The following is a 21,259-nucleotide window of genomic DNA, read 5'->3' as shown; positions in this document are numbered from 1 at the left end:
CTTCACAGACAGTTTTAGATCTAGGTCAATTTTTGAGAGCAGGGCTCAGTGGTGTAAATTAGCCTTTACATGTGTTGCATTTCATGTCCCCTTTAAGTCATCTACAGATTTAAAATCTCCATTTAAGCATTAAAAAACATTTCCAAAAACAGCTTACTCTTCAAAATACTCATAGTCACCTGGTGACTTGACTCACATGCCCCATAACACCCCAGTGAGAGTAAAATAATGACTTTTAAAAAATATATCTGAATTTATAACTGAATTTTCTGAAATGTGCACTGATTCAGGCCCCAAGTTTGCTTTCACTGGCTTAACAAAGTAAGGTCTGATTGTAACTTCTGGGTAAGCAAATGTCATCTCACTCTTCTCTTAAATGCCCATTGAAAGATATCTTTATAATGGCAGCCCCTGTCCTAGCCTCTAGCTAAGTCCTGGTGATATGATGTCATATCCTTATGAATTTCAAAAGAATCTCATTTAATATGAGGGCCTCAGGTGATGAATTTTACTCCAACTGGCAACTTTTGATCTCGCAATCAGTAAGGCTCATTCCTGCCGAAGTAACACATAAAAAATGATATACTGTATGAATATATCTTGCAGACTTTGTATATGCAAGACAGGAAGACAACGCCATTAAAATTTGTATGGTGCAATATAGTCCGCTGAATCACCAAGTTTTTTAGAGGCGAATTAACAAAAATTCACTGCTGGAATACCACGTGAATGAAAATGCTTTGAAAATCGCCAAACAATAACTCCTTATTATTCAAAACAGGTGAGTGGTTTTTGAAATCTTTATTCTTCACTGTACTCTATAGGTCATGCTTTTGCCACAAACATAGATGGAACCCATGTGTGACCTTTCGTATATCGCCACTACATCAACACCACCATCACCACATCTGTTCCTTTGGACAATCCTCAATTTTGTATTAACCAGAATAAAAAATCCACTGCAAGGCAAGGCAAGGCAAATTTATTTGTATAGCACAATTCAACAACAAGGTGATTCAAAGTGCTTTACAGAGACATTAGAAACAAAAACAAATAAAAAGCATGATTTAAAATTGATTAAAACAAGCAAACAAACAAACTACCTAAACACACACATTTCACACCTGTTCGCGCGATCTGAACCCTTATCGTAAGGGGAGCTACCAGTCCTTCTGTGGACGAGCTACTTTCTATTTTAAATTCCCTGAATTTAAAATACTCTCTAGACCCAGTCTAGACCCAGTTGGGGAGCTACCCAGAGCTCTAATCCCACACCTGTTCGCGCGATCTGAACCCTTATCGTAAGGGGAGCTACCAGTCCTTCTGTGGACGAGCTACTTTCTATTTTAAATTCCCTGAATTTAAAATACTCTCTAGATCCAGTCTAGACCCAGCTGGGGAGCTACCCAGAGCTCTAAACCCACTTAACAAACAAACAAACAAACAAACAAAACAGTATATAAAATCAAAACAGATAAAATCAGAAATAGATAAGATCAGTAGTTAGTGTAAGTTTTGAAATTTAAGCTTAAAAGTGTGGATTTGGTGCTTTATTCAAATGCAGCTGAGAACAGGTGAGTCTTCAACCTGGATTTAAATAAACTGAGTGTTTCAGCTGATCTGAGGCTTTCTGGGAGTTTGTTCCAGATATAAGGAGCATAAAAGCTGAATGCAGCTTCTCCGTGTCTGGTTCTGACTCTGGGAACTGATAAAAGACCGGATCCAGATGACCTGAGGGATCTGGAAGGTTCATACTGGGTCAGGAGGTCACTGATGTATTTTGGTCCTAAACCATTCAGAGCTTTATAGGCCAGCATCAGAATTTTAAAGTCTATCCTCTGACGGACAGGCAGCCACTGTAAAGACCTCAGAGCTGGACTGATGTGGTCCACTTTTTTGGTCTTAGTGAGGACTCGAGCAGCAGAGTTCTGAATGAGCTGTAGTTGTCTGACTGATTTTTTAGGTAGACCTGTAAAGATGCTGTTACAGTAATCAAGCCTACTAAAAATGAATGCATGGACTAGTTTTTCCAGGTCCTGTTGAGACATCAGATCTTTTATCCTTGAAATATTCTTGAGGTGATAGTAAGCTGATTTTGTTATTGTCTTAATGTGTTTTTCTAAGTTTAGGTCTGCATCCATCACTACACCCAAATTTCTCGCCTGGTTTGTGGTTTTTAGATGTATAGATTGAAGTTCTCTGGTGACCTGTAATCGTTTTTCTTTGGCGCCAAAGACTATTACTTCAGTTTTGTTTTTGTTTAGTTGGAGAAAATTGTGGCACAACCAGTCATTGATTTCCTCAATGCATTTACCAAGAGCCTGTACAGGGCCTCGGTCTCCTGGTGACATTGTGATATATATTTGTGTGTCATCTGCATAGCTGTGGTAGTTTATTTTGTTGTTCTTTATAATCTGTGCCAGTGGGAGCATGTAAATGTTAAACAGAGGGGGTCCCAAGATGGAACCTTGGGGAACTCCACATGTGATACTTGTCTGCTCAGATGTGAAGTTACCTATTGATACAAAGTATTTCCTGTTTTCTAAGTATGTTTTGAACCAGTTTAGTACAGTTCCTGAAAGACCTGCCCAGTTCTCCAGTCGTTTGAGTAATATGTTGTGGTCAACTGTATCAAATGCTGCACTTAGATCCAGTAAAACTAGGACTGACATTTTTCCACTGTCTGTGTTCAGACATATGTCATTAAACACTTTTGTCAGAGCGGTTTCAGTGCTGTGGTTCTGTCTAAAACCTGACTGGAAGGCATCGTAGCAGTTATTCTGTTTTAAGAAGTAATTGAGCTGTTGAGAAACTGCTTTTTCAATGATCTTACTTAAAAATGGGAGATTTGAGATCGGCCTGTAGTTTTTCATTTGTGTCTTGTCAAGATTGTCCTTTTTCAGTATAGGTTTGATTACAGCAGTTTTTAGTGGTTCTGGAAACACACCTGACATTAAGGAAAAGTTGACGATCTGTAACAGGTCTGACTCTAAAGTCTTTGAGACCTTTTTGAAAAAACTTGTTGGCAGGACATCTAAACAGCAAGAGGGGGAGTTCAGTTGACCTAAGATGTCCTCCAGGTCTTTGCTGTTAATCGGGTGAAACTGTTTGATGGTGTTTAAACAGTTTTTCGGTGGACACAGTACATATCCTGGATCTGCTGTTGATGTACCAACTGCTTGTCTAATCTTTTGGATTTTGTCTGTGAAGAATTTGGCAAAGTCATTGCAGGCCATGGTTGAATGAAGTTCAGCTGCCACTGGCACAGGAGGGTTTGTTAGCCTGTCAACTGTAGAAAATAAGACCCGAGCATTATGGCTGTTTTTAGTGATGATGTCAGAGAAGTAGGACCTTCTTGCATTCCTCAGTTGTAAATTATAATTGTGAAGTTTCTCTTTATAAATGTCATAATGAACCTGGAGGTTTGTTTTTCTCCATCTGCGCTCAGCTTTCCTACACTCTCTTTTTTCATTTTTCACTAGTGTGGAGTTTCTCCATGGAGACTTTTTCCTTCCAGAGATAACCTTCACCTTAATGGGAGCAATAGTGTCCATTACATTTAACATTTTTGCATTAAAGCTATTGACGAGCTCATTGACTGAACCTTTGGACAGGTCAGGTGTTAATGGGAAGACCTGGTTAAAGATCTCACTACTGTCTTCAGTTATACACCGTTTTGTGATCACTGCTGTTGATATATTTGTGTGGGCTGAGATTTTACTTTCAAAGAAAACACAGTAATGATCAGATAAGCCCACATCAGACACAGTAATGTTTGAAATGCTCAGGCTCTTGGAGATCAGTAGGTCGAGAGTGTGTCCTCTATTATGTGTGGCCTCTGTTACATGCTGAGTCAGCCCAAAGTTGCCCAGAGTGTTACTCAGGTCTTTAGTCCCTTTGTCCTGAGGGTTGTCCACATGGATGTTAAAATCCCCAACAATAATTACACAGTCGAAATCAACACAGATCACAGACAGCAGTTCACTGAGGTCATTAAAAAAGTCTGTGCAGTATTTGGGAGGCCTGTAAACATTAAGAAACACAACTTTGGATGGGGCCTTCAGCTGTAAAGCCACATATTCAAAAGACTGAAAACTTCCAGGAGATAGCTGCTTACATTGAAATGATTCATTAAATAAGACAGCAACCCCTCCTCCTCTCCTGCTCACCCTGGCCTCACTGATAAAACTGTAGTTAGGAGGGGTCGTCTCGATGAGAACAGCTCCACTGTTATTTTGGTCCAACCAAGTTTCAGTTAAAAACATAAAATCAAGGCTGTGCTCAGTGATTAAATCATTAATTAAAAATGTTTTCCCAGCTAGAGATCTAATGTTTAATAAAGCCAACTTAAGTGTTTTAGAGGCATTACTTGTCCCCTCGTGTTTGGGAGCAGTCTGTGGCACACAAGGTATGTTTACTATATTTAAAGATCTTTTAGAGTGCAGCTCTCTGTTTTGACCAGGCCACATGTCTCCTTCTGTCACCTAAAAGTACAGAAATTTTAAAACCTTCTAGTAAACAGGGTCCCAGCTTCTCCTGGGAAAAGTCACCACTGCCATAATCCTCGCAGCCCGGACCCTCCACACATCACACATCAGACTGCGGAGACAAAGAATGAAGGTGGTAAGGAGGAACTAAGGGGGGCGAGGCTGGGCAATGTGACTTCGATTGCTCTTTTGAGGGTGGGGCTCGATGGTGAACCTTTGGCTGCTTTGGTGGGGGGTTTATGGGGGACAAAGAGGGATTGGGCCGGGGGGTAGATCTGAGCCCAGCATTGACCCGCTCCATCATCTCTTCAGTGAATTTCAGGTGTGGGGAGGAGGGAGAAAGGGAGGGGGAGGAGGGTGATGGGGGTGATGGCCTGTCAGGGGTTTGGGGGACTGGGGAAGTTCCTGGTCCTGGTCGTTGGTGTTGTTGAGAGAGTTGGAGGCAAATAGGGACCCCTCTTCTTGCCTCAGATGTCTCTCCTTTCTGAGGCTCTTCCCGGGTGGGGGCAGATGGAGCTCCTCCTCAAGGTTTCAGCTGGGCTTTGTCTGTTCTTGGAGTACTGTTTGTTCCTCTTTATGAGATAACTCCTCGTTTATCTCAGCCTTGGCTCCAGGCACAGATGGATGACGTATGGAATAAAACAAGTTGGAGGTGAACAGTTTCACCCCTGACTTGTTAAAATTAAATCCATTTGCTTTAAACAGATGCCTGCGTTCCCAAAAAATATTAAAGTTGTTGATAAAATGCACTGAGTGGTCAGCACATGCTGATATAAGCCATTTATTCAGTGTAAACAGCCTGCTGAATCTCTCGTCTCCTCCTCTGACCGGCGGTACAGGCCCACTGATGAATACAGCTGCATTCAGAGAGTTTACAGTGTTTAATAATCCAGTAAAGTCCCGTTTCAGAACCTCCGATTGTTGTTTGGACACATCGTTTGACCCTGTATGCAGGGCAATGTTTGTCACAGTTGGATATTCATCTGCAATTTGAGGAATTCTCTCCTTCAGGATGTTGACCATATCGTTAGGAAAGCAGAGGACTTTAGTGTTCTTACCGCACATGCTTTGTACATCCTTTACAGCAGAGTCACCCACAATCAGCGTTTCAGGCCTAGCCTTTAGCTTTCCCCGTGGATCAGTCAATATCTGCAAAGTATCAATTTATGCCAATAATAGTGGGTTTGTGCCTGTGTGCACATATGTCTGCCGAAGCTTGTATGCTCACTTATACTGTGTTTCAGGCCCTGCACTTATCCTGTGTCCACCATGCTTTCCTAGAGTACGCTGCACCATGCAATGGAGATGGATTACCCTGTCAGTATTCTTGCAGAATCACTGGAGAGCATCTTGTGTGTGTAATGTACTGTGTGTGTGCTAAAGCATGAACATGCGCATGTGTGCCTCTGCACATGTGCTTACTGACTGCTTATAGTGCAGCTGAATGTCTGTTTGAATAATTAACACATGTAATTTTGCTTAAGGATCTATTTAAGGGCGTATAAGCATGCACTCTTTACTATAGTGTTTACTATAGACAGTAGAAAAATACTTCCATTACAGCTCATAAGTGCATAAGTGTTCATGTACATAAGTGCATGCCTTTGTGGCGTCCTGTGTAACCACAGAAATGTATGTGCATGTATATGTGTGTATGTGTATGAGCGTGCATGTGTGTGTGCTCAGATGCCCTTTGGTGTGTGTTTCATGTTTTTGTCTTGAAGCATGCTCAATCACCCAGGTGGGGAAATCTCAAAAAGCTCATTCTGTTCATCTGGACCTAGTATCTAAAAACGCTACGTCCAGATGAACAGAATCAACTTTCTGCGAACTTTGCTCTATTGAGAAAACTGGGTTACTAACAAACTCATCTGTACTCACCATTAACACGTCATTGTGCAATGCTTTCCTGTGCTTAATCTCTGTATAATACTACAATGATTGATGGCAAAAGTGCACACTTTACACCTTCACGTCAGCAATATGTCAGCTGTCACTGCAACAAAACTGCACCTCATATACACCTATTTGTCTTTTCTCATGTCACCTCCTCAGTAATAAAAACCCATTATGCTTTCTTCCCACTGAATCAAGCGAAAGAACAAAGTAAAGTAAAAAGGTAAAACTAAAAGCCGAAAGCTAAAATCAAGGCACAGAAAGGCATGAAAGAAAGTGAATGAAGGATAGGTGAAAACTGTGGCAAGAGCAATGGAAAGAGATAAAGCTATAGCAAAAACAAAGTGCTCCTCCAGAATGGGTTATGTGTCAAAACCAGCGTTGAAGGCAAAGCTTTCATTGGCTGCAAATAACTTGGTGGGGGCCTGTAGCTAAGCAACAGCCAATGACACATAGATGGTAACAGTGAGGAGGTGGGAAGAACGTGTGTGTGTATGTGTGTGTTATGCTTGTGGGGGTGTAGTGAGAGTGTGTGTATGGGGGCTGTGAGAAAGTACAAGATTGGTCTGGAGATCTCGCAAGTAATGAATCTGGAGTGTTGCCGTCAGAAAGGGTGAACGTGGGGGAGAGAGAGTCATAGAATGAGAGTAAAAGACAGAAAAAAAGAGAGCTTGTACTTGTGTGGCATTCAAAGTACACGAGCAGTGCAGTGGTCCACTGTTTATTTGTGTATGAGATACTATTTGCATTATTTATTTTTCAAAACAACTAAAGATCAATCAGAGAATCAATCCCAACCTTTTTAACAAAATAATATTTTATCGCTTCTTATCAGTTTGAGGTACCCCCTAAAGTATATCCAGATTCCCTCTAGAGTCCCTCTTCGCACAACCAAGCTTGCTTTCTTTTTCATCTGATACAAAATCACATGTCATTTAACAGTTAGTAAAACCTTGATGAAAAGATATATAGTGGAGGAAAAATGCTTGTTTTGAATCACAAAGTGCATATAAGAGTTTGGCAGTTTCCAGAGTATTGAAACAAAAAAAAATGCAGTTAATCAGTTAAACTATTAGAGCCCCAGCTGGGTTTAAATGTGTTATTTAAATGGGTTCTTTGATTAAAGACTGAAATTAAAATTCTGCTGCCTTTTATGAAGACAGTCGATCTATCTATCTATCTATCTATCTATCTATCTATCTATCTATCTATCTATCTATCTATCTATCTATCTATCTATCTATCTATCTATCTATCTATCTATCCAGACAGACAGACAGACAGACAGACAGACAGACAGACAGACAGACAGACAGACAGACAGACAGACAGACAGACAGACAGACAGACAGACAGACAGGTTGAGGGACGAGGGCGCAACCTCTGTATAGCAAGGATCCGCCCTACCAAAGGGAGAAACTGAATTCCTGATGGCCCTGTTGTGCTGCTCTGTAGCTGACCCAGACCTTCCCATGGAGGAGAACAAGAGATGAATGAGACACTTCCTCCGTGGGCATCACTATTATTGTAGCCCATGAACTGTTCTGTTCACTCTCTGAAATGAGTTGGAAAATGTGTTCTAGTTCTTCTCCTTGCCAGGGCAGCAGCTGCCTCAGCTAGAATGTCACATGTGTTATTTCCTTGAAAAAAGGAATTAAAAAAACAATTTCCAATTAAATTTGTTTTAATTTTATTAAAAGTTCTGTGACAAATTAATGTCTTGAATAATAATTTGGGAAAATTAGCTTATTCTACACTGAGTCCGGGAGCTAACGATCTACTGTAGTAGTTAATTTTGTAATTGCTAAGTCCTCAGATTACTATTTCAAAATGCAAGGTTTTAATTTGAATGAAACGACAAAAAAATTTATTTCACTGTTTTTCTTTTAAACTTATTTTTCAGCCTTTTTTTTTTTACACTCAGCCGTTACTCCACACTCTGCCAGAGTCTGCCACAAGAGTCATTTTAATACTTTTCTATCCAGAAGTTTTATTAACCACCTAGGAGCTGGCGTCGACATATGTGGACATCACATTTTGTCTAGACCAAAACAATAGGTTTTGCTCTACGAGGGCCTGATGTCCACTTACGAGGACATTATACTGCCACTGCTTTAAAACAAATGTCCACATATGTGGATCTCATTTTTCTCAGAATTCTTTGTTTTTATATTCATCAGGTCCCAATCAGCCCAAATAGCAAAGAGAAATTAAAGATGCATGCCGTGAAAGAGTTAGAGTATTAGGAGGTAAAATTTCTACGCTTAAATTTTTACGTTTCTACAGTATTCTATAGATATGTACTTTTTCCTTTGTAGACCATTTTAGTGACACTTGAATAAACTCAACTTGGAGCTGATGTGAATAGGTCACATGCATTGTTCAACCAGGAAGTGCAACCACATTTTCAAGTTTCATATAGTCTTGGCACAGCTTGGATTCATATTGCAGTCTGCAGACTTCAATCATAATATTTTATTGAACTTATAGTTACTGAGTGAATGAGTCTTTAATGATTAATTTCTGGTCTTTGAAGGACACATGAGTCTCCCAGGGAGCACAGAGAGATCATTGTGCATTTATTTGAGTCCTACTGTACTGTCATCCTGAACATCCTAGGCCTTCTAGTAACAGTACAGTTTTGAGGGCTGTGTCCAGTAGAGTACTTTCTTTTCAAAGTGATAATCATGAAAGCATTCACATTTTCCATTAGTAAGTGATCATTACATGTGCAGACATTATATTTCTGATGCTAATGATCAAATGAGTTCAGTAAGAGGGTCTTAACTTCAGTTTAATAAGCTTTAAGAAATATGTAGTAATTTACAGAACTGAAGGAATTTCAGTTGGCTGAGATGAACTGTCTCTTCAAAGGTAAGACACCTGTCCTCTGACAGGTAATTCAAATCTGTCAAAGTACCGGATATGTTGAAAGCAAATGCCCCCCTGGGAACAGTGACTATGATGATACATATATACATACATACACAATGCCTGCTGCACTGTGCAAGTTAAATGTACCACATGACTCCAAGCTTCAAATACAGCCATACAGCACATTAAAAATGATCTTTCTGAAAACCATCACAGGTTGCTGTGTTATGTTGTGGCAAGACTGAGGCATTTCTGATCACCTCCTTTTTCTGTGTCACTAAAGCTCAAGGTTATATCAAGTGTAGGGAATGTAGTTTCATTGAAAAGCTCCATTGTCAGGTGTTATTTCTCAATTAGATACTTTAGATGCATTTCTTTTATCTAACTGTTTGTCTGTGAAATGTAAAGAAACTTCATAATCAAACAAGTTAGATAGGAAGTTAGTTAGGCAGGGTTTTTTTCTGCCTAAACTAAATGCATCCATCCCTCCATCTATCCAACATAACTACATATGTTCTTTTTTTTATTATAGTCTCAAGAGGAATGGGATTGACTTCTTTCTAACCCATTAGGCCTCGGTCACACAAGCCTAGAGAGTGGTCTGAGGCCCTCTGGTGATTGCCAGGAGGTGGTGAGGGATTGGGGAAGTTTCTGGCAGACCCTGGTATAAAGATGTTGCTTTTTGAAATGGGTTGGTTGGAGTTAAATGCACAACTTCTAATTTAAAGGTGGTTTTCTCACTTTTTTCAACTGTCACTATAGTTTGGACAGTATTAAGTAAATGTTGAGTGTTTGCAGACAACTGAGCATCTTTCATGTAAACTGATTTCGCCCAACATCAGCCAGCAACGTCTGGCAACCACTCTTGAGCTGGTCTGGGTGTACACGTTTTAGGTCTGTGTGACTAATGCAACATGACTGAATGTGAGTGGTTAAAGTCATCACCTATATAGGAGATGATAAACAAAGTCGTCCTGGCCAACCTCTATTTTCACACACACACACACACACACACACACACACACACACACACACACACACACACACACACACACACACACACAGATAGATTTCACAAATCTGAGCTGGGGAAAGTAACAGACACTTGCTAATGGCATTTCACTTTTTAATCTCTTTTTCTCATCATGTGATAGTCATCCTCTGTTTGTTTGTTTGTTTTTCTGTTCTGTTTTTTTTTCTCTCTTTTTTTCTTTGCATGTTTCTTGGACTCTCCTTTGTAACATTTGGTTCTCTCCTGTTAGTACAATATGTAATGAGATGATTGTGGCTGCCCGGACAGTGCATTAGTGCTTGTTGTGCTGTAATACTACCATGGCATCTGGTTTATTGTAATACTAACCATACACACACACACACACACACACACACACACACACACACACAAACACACTATAGTTTCTCAGTTTTATACCTACTTAACACCAATAGCATTTTGTTACTCTATTCTTCAATTACTTACTTAATAATTCTCAACTTTAACTTGTAATTTAATTGCATTAAAATTTTCTAATTCACATTTAACTTATTATACTTTTACTTACCATTATGCTAAGAAACAGTGTCCACTGTGTAAACTCAAACACTAGACAATGTGGCTGCATATGTCATTAACTTTTTATTCTTACTTTGGATTTTCTGGTGGAGTGGAGCTTGTAATAATGAGACGCAGTAGCTTTGACAAACTAAAAATGTGAAATTGTATCATTTCAAACTTTCTCTCTCATCTACTTCTGAGTAGGATCATTTCTACCCTTACTCCCTAATTCCATCCCCAAAAGCTAATCATGCAATAGCAAAAGACAGAAACAACATTAACATGACTTCTGCCATCAAGGGAATACAAAGATGTATAAGCAATTTGGCATTAGAACAGGGATAGCCATATTAAAAGGAGCAAAACTGGGGACCTATGAAAAGTGAAATAACCAAAATTTAGAGTTACTGGATTTTGTACTAATCACCAGCATCATTAAACCAAAAATAATGGTCACAGAAGCCACGCCTCCATAGTGTTTCATTTATAACCAGAACAAATATATAAATATGTGCGCTATCAACCACAAGAATTCATTCACAATCAGGAGCCCAAGCTAAAAATATAAATGGATTACCATATATTATTACTATAATGAATAGTATACTGGATTGGATACCACAATGCTGAAAGGAAGATCCCAGATTACAACATGGACACACTGGGAGTTCATTGTCTGCAAAGGACATTATTAAACTACATTATCTTTTGTTTCTTTCGAAAATGCTCATTGCTAAATTAATTATCAACTTGGAAAGAGCTAACTGCAAGATTTAAGCATCAAGATTTAGCTAAAGTCATGAAACTGTGACGAAGACAATCATCTACCTATTTCCCTATGGATGAAAATGCAGGTTTCTGATATCATGGCCTTTGAGTAAAAAAGGACTGATATACGGTTTTATCCATCATCTACCATATATCTGTTTTCTTTCACTCTTTTTTTCATTCCGTGATTCCTCTCATGCTTTCTTCCATCTGCTCCTACCTGTCCTTGTTCTTATCCTCATTTCCTCATCCTCTTTCGTCTGCTTTTTCAAGGTATTATACAAGTTTGGTGGTGAAAGATGTGTCTCAATTTGCAGATAGCAGTACCAAGCAGTTCTAATTTAAGGATTATGGTGATTGGAGAGTAATATTATTACAGGAGAAAAGTAAAAGGTAAAAGTAAAGCACAAATGAGAAGACTGAAAGAGTAGAAGACAGAAAGAGTAAAAGAAAAGAGGACATCAGGCACATTGAGAAAGGAAGCTGATCAGCATGCAATCACTGATGAGAGAGGTAAAGGTAAACGCAAAATATCAGGAAATGGTTCGTAGAAAGAAAGGGGAGAGACATGCTTGCCACTTGGTAGTCATTACAGAGAAGCTTTCTCCATTCAGGAGCTCGGTGTGCAGCTGTCGCTTCAGGGAACTGAATACACCCTGAGTCACAGAGACAAACACACACATATATACAAACACACACACATGATTTCTATTACACACATGCACACATGCCTTGGGCTGTGCTTTGAACTGATCCTTGCCACTAGAGAGAGGCACTCAGAGAGCTGGCTGATAATAATATTATCCTATGGCCTTCATATGGTAATATGGTTTTATTGCTATGAAGAAATATGAATATTATGGCTTTCACAGGCAGCTTAGGGAATTACATGGCTGTCATGGTTCTCAGCTTCAATAGAATGTTTAGATTCTCTATTTATCTAAGGTCTCTGGGTGGGAAATCTATTAAGTTTTGCTCTGATATCTGCTGGCATGTTGTATATACCTACAAGTATGGATAAAGACAAAGTGCAAGACATGCCTCTCCACCAAGTAAAGGTCACAGTTTAGCACACAGACTAACACACTTCTAGACAAAAAACCCCAAATGAGGCTGTGTCATGATACAGCTGAATAAACTCAGATACAGGATCATTTATCCCAACATATTTGCTGATAAAGAGCAAATAAACCTGGTTTGTGCAATAAAATAATTATACTTTTAAACTATGTGTAAATTTGCCTCTTTTTTTCCTCAAGTCCCATTTTGGTGGTCTAATTATCCGAATAAGGGCTTGCATTTATAAAATTGCATTAATTCAGGTATAGCCTCTTGCCTTACATCATATTTTAAATGTATGGGGTGTTCCATAGTATCTGTTTAATTACTTTTGCATTAGGAAACAATTCATGTAGGAGAATTTGGAGAATATAAAGTGAATGTACTTTTTCATGGCAATTTTGAGAGTAAAGAACATGCTCTTATTTAAAGTGTCACACACATACAGCAGGGACTTGAGCCTATTACACATCTTGTATATGTCACCAGTCTGTCGTACAGTAGGGCTACCACCAAGTCATCCTTTACTATTTATTTATTTTATGTTATTTATGTTTTTATAATTACACCTGTTTAACTTCTGGTAAGCGTGTCCCTTCTCAATCAATGAGTTTTTCCTAGCTAGCTTGCTAAAGGAGTAATCAGTAATAGAAACTTTATCTGTTAACATGAGTGCTTGTTTACTTGTCAATACTAGCTCTGTTTTCCACAATGTCCACCTCAAAACTGATCCCAGAGCAGTAAAAGCAGTGCCAGGTGCAGCTTGTATTGCATGCTAGTCTCCCATTGGTGTCTAATTAAAGAACACATGTTTATCCACAATGCACGCACAAAGTAGAAGCTAATGGCTTCTGAGCCTTATAAGCTCAAACTTTTTTCAACAGGCTATGGACGTGCCCATCAAACTGACAGATACTACTGATTTCAGTGGAATCGTAGTCAAGCAGAGTCAAGCCTGCTTCTGAAGACAAAAGTCAATTATGGCCAGTAATTTAAAGGATGGGTGCAAACAGCACATTATGGTGTTTGAGATGTAAGAAGAAAGATCACTGAGAAAAGCGAAACCTGTTTTCTAATAGGTAAAAATAGCCAAAAGTATGGATATCACATGGTTTAAGGACACATTCATTAGAGTGTGTCATAAAAGTAATTAGGCAGATAAGAAGTAAGTTGTCTGACTCTATGTCTCGTACAACCAGCAAGTCAAAAGAAAGAACTGAATCTGCATACTTTGTCCCTATAGGCTTTGATGTTAAACAATGACTCAATAAAAATTAATCATCATAGGACTACTGCATTCACACAAAATTGCTGACTCTTTTATATGGTATAAACATTTCTTATTCAGTGTATAAAATCTAAATTAGCTGACCGTGCAAAACTAAAAAAATAATGTAGAGCAATTTGTTATACAAAAAGGTAAATGGCCTTGCAAGAGCGTTATCTTCCTAACGAAAATAAACGAAACATTAAAAAAATGTACAAGAAATATGCAGATGTGATGTGTTTTAAGTGTTCCTATATTTTTTTTAAATGCTGTCTATTTGAACAATATATAGAATGGATAATCATAGGTCTATAATTACTTGTTTATAGCTTTTCCTGTATAGCTTGTCATGTTCGTCTTGATAACTTCTGGTTTGTCCCTAGTGATCCAAAGGACAAAACCATTCCATAAAATCCACAGTAATTGTGCTTTGGTAACAATCCCAGACAGTTTAAAAAATTCTCCTGGCTTGGTTTCTGACAAAAAAAACAAGACATCCTCAAATAAAGGAAAACATAACAGTAACTATACCAATATTATGTTAAAAAAAAAAAAAAAAACCCAAACCCAGACATACATAGATCTCTCTCAGGGACTTCAAAAGTATCCTTTTAAAAGACAACTCTCTGTCCTTTGTGAATTTCAACTGACAAACAGGAATCTGATGGATGCAACTGAATGACTACTGACCTGTGCTCAGAGTATGTTTTTAATCATTGCTACTAAAAACAAAAACTAATAAATAAACACTGAGGTTATGCTTCTGTTAAGCACAAACACCCTAGTAAAAGACAGTATATAATGTAAAAATATAATGGAATTTTAGATAAAGGCAGACATGTGGCAGCTAATCATCTGCAAATGTTTTACAATGATAACTTATTTATCTCTCATCCATCCATCTATAGTCCTTCTATCCTGTATCAGGGCCAGCAAGGGCAGTCTCCCTGCTTGGCGTAGCTGTCTGACTGCCTAAAGCAGTGTGCCTAATATGCCTGCAATACAGGCAGAGAAAAATGGAGTAAAAAAAACACTGCTCTTATCACACACACACACACACACACACACACACACACACACACACAAATTACTTTACTTTCACATGTGAATTTGTGCACTCAAGGGCACATGCCTTGTTTTCCCATTCACTATGCATAAGAAAACCAAGGCTTGCAGCATGTCTCACTTACTGCTGAACTTGAAAGTATGAGGAAAAGAAACCATAAAACAGCTGAAGTTTATTTAGCAAACCTAACAAAAATGGATGTATATGTGTGTGTGTGAGCGTGTTCTAATGATATCAATTAGAGCTTAATGTAATATCCTATACTTACCCAATTTCCCAGAGGATCATTAAAGTTTTATTAAAGTTAATTGGCAATAACTGTTTATGTATGTTTCAGGTGTAATTAAAGCAAAACAACAGTGTCACAGCTCCCAAATGAGCCGCTTTTGCAACCTCAGTTAGCACACTTTAAAACTCTACAGTACAACAAATACCAGTTAAAGCTGTAGCTAAAGCCATGCCTACCTCTATCTGGTGTTCTGTGTTTTAAGACTCAACATGAAGATAAACTGAGGTGGCAGGTAGATGGACAGAAAAGCAAGACAGAACAGCAAGCTGGATCCACAGACCTGTTGAAAAGAATAAAAAAAAAAGACAATATTAGAGTTCAAATGTTTATAGCGATATCCCCAAAGTTGACATTGGTGACAATTTAAAGCCTTTATGAAACATCTAGTTCATAGAATTGTAGCTGAGTAAGTTACTGAGAAGTATGAATGAATAATTGCTAATTATAATCTGCAATTACTACGTGATTACACTTTAGGATGCCAGTGGGGCAAATTGACAAACACAATGGCGATTGGCCATCAGTTGTTGGTTTCACTGGGGTAATTGTTGGCATCAGTTTTGTTGTTCTATTTTGGCTAATTTAGTAGCCGCATACACTGACACTGAACTGTGTCTGAGGTAAAGGGCTATTCAGGAGCCAGTAAGGGGATGTGCTGCACGCAAACCTTTGTGAACATCAGCAATCACAACACATCCCCAAATCCAGAGTAAAACTTAGCATGGAAATGTTTGCATGAATATGTTTTCCACATATTATAGTAATCCATCAAATAGTTTTTCACAAGCTTTATATGTGAGATATTAAACACTGATACAACATCAAAAACATATTTGAAATTTGCAATGTATGCATGACTGAATCAACTGCGCCTTTTTTTTATCTCAGTGTTTGGAGTCTCTGCTGCTGTCTTTAAAGAGATCATCGCTTCTCTGTCTCCTACTTTTGTGTCTTCTCTGCTTCACACCATGTGTCTAACTGAGAAGCGGGTGCTATTCTCCATTTAATTTACCTGTATTTAGAATGTTATACACTATATATGATTTTTTTTTAAAAGCTCATAGTGATGTCACAATAGCTCAGTAATGTCTATTAGAAATAAGCAGGACAAAAAAGAAATCCAGTACAGGGATGGGATAGATGTCAGCAGTGTGTCTGTTTGTTCTGTAGTCCAGTGATTCTGAATGTTGTATAAAGCACCTTTAAGAAATGTCATATCAATACGACAAATGTCATTCTCAAGTAGCAGTGCAGGAAACAGCTGTGGATGATCCAAGTCAGTAGGGTTAAACCTTAATGGATCATGAATGGGAATCTATTAAATACTTGCATGTATTTAATTGATACTACTGTATAGACTAACACACTCTATGAACTGGAGAGCTAAAAAGTAGAAAACTAGTTTCCTTTTCAGGAAGCTCTACTATATTTTACTTGGATATCAGTATTTTCTTCATGCTATAGAGGGAGGCAGTTCAAATATTTTCTAAAGCTTCCTGTGACAGTAGTTAAAGACAATCCATTTGCCATTATAGAAAATATTGATTACCTTTTGCATGTGTCAGTTTTTAGTACAAATGAGAAAAACCATGGTGGGAAGCTTAACTGTCTAAACCTACCACCATCTAATGCGGGTATGTGAAATATAAAACCTCCCACGGCTTTACTTTGACTACTCTGTAAACCTATTATATACTTTAACAAGCATCTTCAGTCACACTGTGTCTCAGCCATTATAAGTTAAATATACAGTAAATTCTTTCATGTCATAAGAGGGAGGACTTCTTTCATTGCTACCCTATATTTTTTTCCACTTATCACAAAGTTAATCTATACCAAAAGCTTTCTAAAACACGACATCAAGTTACCAATTACATCCATGACGAACACAAGCCTAGAAGTCAGGGCGTGATGTGAATGTTCAATGCTTTAACTAAAAATACTTTTGGCATAATAAAATGTGGGCAGCGATGCAGAAATTGTCACTTTTTAACAATTCGTCCAACATTGATCAAAGTGTTATCAAATTGAAAATGACAGTGCATACTTCTGTGTTTTGGTAGTGTACACAAACACACAGACGCACACATCAAACAGGACGGAGACACTTTGGCAGTCAGTTCCCAAGCCAGCTGAGCTAACAAGCTGCAGGTTATTAGAAAATCATTACTCACATCACAGGCCCAAAGGCGTCTCATCACTAAGACATGGAACAGCAATGTGACACAACGGTGGGACAACTGATCATTTTGTAGACACTCAACCTGACTTTCTTCAGATGGAAGAATGCAGACCAAAAAGCTAAAATACCATACTAAGCTTTTTCTTGATTTGAAACATCATGTCAAAGAGCAACGACAGCATCGAAGTTTTTTCTGTATGCACAACATGACTAACACGTCAGTGTTGCAGTTTACCTGACAGCACACAAGCACACACAACAAAGGCTGTTTGACAGTTAAAGTATTAATTATGTAATTTCATGAACACCCCCCCACACACACACACATTCTTGTTTACCTCACTTAGTGAGGACATCTAATTGACATAATTCTTTCCCTGGCTGCTTACCCAAAACCTAATCATAACCTAATTGTAACCCTGATATTAAAACCACATTCTGAGCCTCAAAAATGCCTTCAAATTCGTGAGGACCTTGTGTGTCCTCACAAGTGACTGTTGGTCCCCACAAGTATAGTAGAATACCAATTTCTGGTCCTCACAAAGCCGTCTAAACAGGAATACACACACAAACACCTTTTGGATTGCCTCCTTTTATTTATGTGGCCTTTTAAGCTAAACATGTTTTGTTTTTCTTTGCTTTCTTTAAAAAAAAACTGTATTCTACTATCAAAACAATCAAAACAATAATACACAAGGGGATACTTTGCATTATGATAGCCCTTACATCTGGTGCTACTTGCTTAAATGAGGTAGAGAAAACTATAGCAAGCTTTAGCTGAGCAGCTTTTCAAAAACAGTGTAGTTCATTTGAAAGTAGACAATTTTAATAGGCAAAAAAGGAAAAAAAAAATCCTACCAGAAAATGCGTTAACTCTGGTGAGTCTTAGGGGAGGTAAAAATAATCCTCAATCTTAAAGTAATAATTTCCCAGCGTGTATTTATAATTAGTAATGTGGAATTACTTAATTCATCTTATCAATTTAATTATAAATAGAGCCCATTGAATTACAGAATTCTGCTATTCAGTTGTTTAATTTGCTCCTTTTTTTATGAGGTGTAGCTCTTACTTCCTTGCACGCAGTACTGTGCAAACTCACAGCAGTCTCTTGACATCAACAACTAATGAAGGGCTCGGGAATTCTGGAATCCAGATTTCCCAGAATCTTGTCAAATAATCACTCATCCCTTAATTTTCCCATAATGTAGTGGTTGCTTTTCAAATAAACAGGAACGTGTTGGCTGGATCTATTGTGTTTCATTTCATGCCGTCATTTAGATTCTCTGACCTTTCAAAGGGCAGTATTTATTTTGCTCATCATAACTCAACAGCATGTGCAATTGTGCTCATGTACAAATGCCTAGCGTAAACAAAGAATGATGAAACAAATACATAGAAAATGGAGGAGAACAGAAAACAATAAATGAAGGTCACAACACTAACTGAATGAATAAATTCAACCTGATCCTATAGCACTGTATAATATGTTCCTTCCCGAGTTGTCTTAGATTTAGGGTAATTACTGTTATTAATTACTATAATTCTGAGTATAATATTATAAGGTTAAAAAAATATCCAACTTTGAAATAGATAGTACAGGAAATAAATGATGATGCCTACCAACAACAAGATCTATTATTTGAAATGTAAAAGACCCACATGAGTCACGTGTTTCACTATAAGTCAGTGTTAACATGGATACATTGCATTTTAAATTACATTCTAAAAAGCTTGACACATTTTCCACATCGGATTTGGAAATATACTCCTCCCTTTGTTTATTAGAAATTGTTTATTATCCGTATACACCTTTACATGTAAAACAAGGCAGTTTTTAAGATAAACCTATTTCAGACTTACCATTAATAATTTTTCGGTCTCATGCTTTGCACCTGCCTTATTGTTTTATCTGAATCACTGCTCGGCTGTTTTGTAGGATCTTGAGAGCCATTGATATTCTGCTTAGTTTTCCTCTATATTTAGCATCTGCACTCTGCACTAGATACATTAGATGGTGGTAAAATGACCTGTCAGTGAGTTGGAGTGCATATATATGCGTGCGGTTTTGGGTGTGTAGGATCATGACTGAGACAGGGAAGAAGCAAAGTGTGTGTATAAAGTAGAACGTATAAAAATGAGCATCTTTGAGGTGTTCATGTGTTTGTGCCTGGATATGTGATGGCTACCACACAGGTAGTTTGGAACAGCTCTCCATCAAAAGGGTCAGATCTTAATACTCTTATTCTAATAGGAAATGGAAGCCATTTTAACAGAGACACACATAGCTCTAACTACCTACATCCGGTTTCCATACCTCTGATGACCCAACTCATCTGAGCAGCCCTGTTAATTAAGTTTAGCCACCAGCCACACCCATTAACAGCAGCTCTCCTTGATTGATCCTTGCACTTGGTAAAATGCCAATTTTGCATAAAATTATGTTATTGGCCAGGATAATAGACCTCGGGGATCTGTTAATTCTATGGCCTAGAGCAACCTATTAGAATCATTAAAACAATAATACTCACGTACAAGCTTCAAGCTTTACTGTTTACTGTTGAAGACTAAAAGAAGGGAATACCTGTATTAAATACAGTTTGGATATTTTAGTAAGTGATTTTGGCAGGTGCAAAGTAAACTGGTCAATTATATAATATAATGAATCACAGAGTCCAATTGCATAAAATCACTTGTTTATTTTTAACCAACCTCTAAATTTGAGCCAGTTGATACTACCAGTATACGTCTTTAAAGTTCACAAAAAGATATAACAACTTATGCTCAAGTTTCAATATTTACTCTGTATATTTTATTTACTCAAAAAGAGAATGTTGGCTTCCTCAAAGTTTAGAGTCTAACACGGCAAACTGAGCAGAGTGGAAACAGTAGGAATAGTTAGCTAAATAGTTAGCTAAAATCTCAGATTACAGGTAATGGTTAACCCTCCCGCATTCCATGCAAATCATTATAACTCCTTCATCAGATGTAATGAGACAGGAAACGACTAATGACAGAAGTCTTCCAATACAGTTTTTCCATATATATATATATACAGATATATATGTATACATATATATATGTATATTTTTTTTTCACACACACACACACAAACACACATATGCAGTTTTACATTTTATTGAACTCTGTGTTACTTTAACCATAAAAAGGATAGGTGTTATATTTCTTTTGCCACTTTTTCTGTGAAGGTGAGCTGGTGGGTATCAAACCTTTTGACAGATCCTATCAACTAATAATATAGCTTTTGAATATAACTTGTATATTGAATTTCAATATTTTTTTATGACTCACAGATGAATTGGGTGAATTAGCTGGGATGGTGTTAGTATTAGTAGTTGAAACTGGTCTGACTGGTATGCATCCAAAGTAGCTTAATTATGGACCTGCACAGAATGCATTAATAAATTAATCTGTCTTTTTGAAAGGTTTCCAAGACCAAAAAATTCAAACATATTCAGTATTCAGTACAGGGGAGGTGAGCATTACTCAACTTAAAATAGGACCCTAACAGACCTTGAAACTATAATAAAAGACATTTCGTTCTTTCTATCAATGGAGTGTCCTGCTTTCATCTCATTTTCTTTACTCTACTCTTTTAACATTTCTCATGAAACACATCCATCTCTTCTTAACCCCTCATTGTGTAAATGCACTCTTCTTTCTCTCATCCATTTCAGCCTGTTTTTAAACCACCACTTCCACTCCCCCACTGCTTTCCTCCCTTCTTCAGATGTGGTATAATTATCTGGTCATCATTATCAGAATCATTCTGTTTCCTCATTATAAACCCATCTGCTC

General features: G+C 37.9%; 1 protein-coding gene across 5 annotated transcripts in view; it reads right to left on the bottom strand.

Annotated features, from left to right (window-relative positions):
- Nucleotides 1–21,259, bottom strand: part of LOC113036260 (leucine-rich repeat and fibronectin type III domain-containing protein 1-like protein) — a 199,619-nt gene that overhangs the window by 99,974 nt on the left and 78,386 nt on the right. For all 5 annotated transcript variants that reach the window (XM_080288731.1, XM_026192475.2, XM_080288728.1 and 2 more), the window contains exon 2: nucleotides 15,438–15,541. The gene's annotated coding sequence lies outside the window, so the exon portion shown is untranslated. The remainder of the gene's footprint in view (nucleotides 1–15,437; nucleotides 15,542–21,259) is intronic.

Source organism: Astatotilapia calliptera, chromosome 14 (genome assembly GCF_964374335.1).
Source record: "Astatotilapia calliptera chromosome 14, fAstCal68.1, whole genome shotgun sequence".
NCBI lineage: Eukaryota > Metazoa > Chordata > Actinopteri > Cichliformes > Cichlidae > Astatotilapia > Astatotilapia calliptera.
This window is presented reverse-complemented; position numbering and strand designations above follow the sequence as displayed.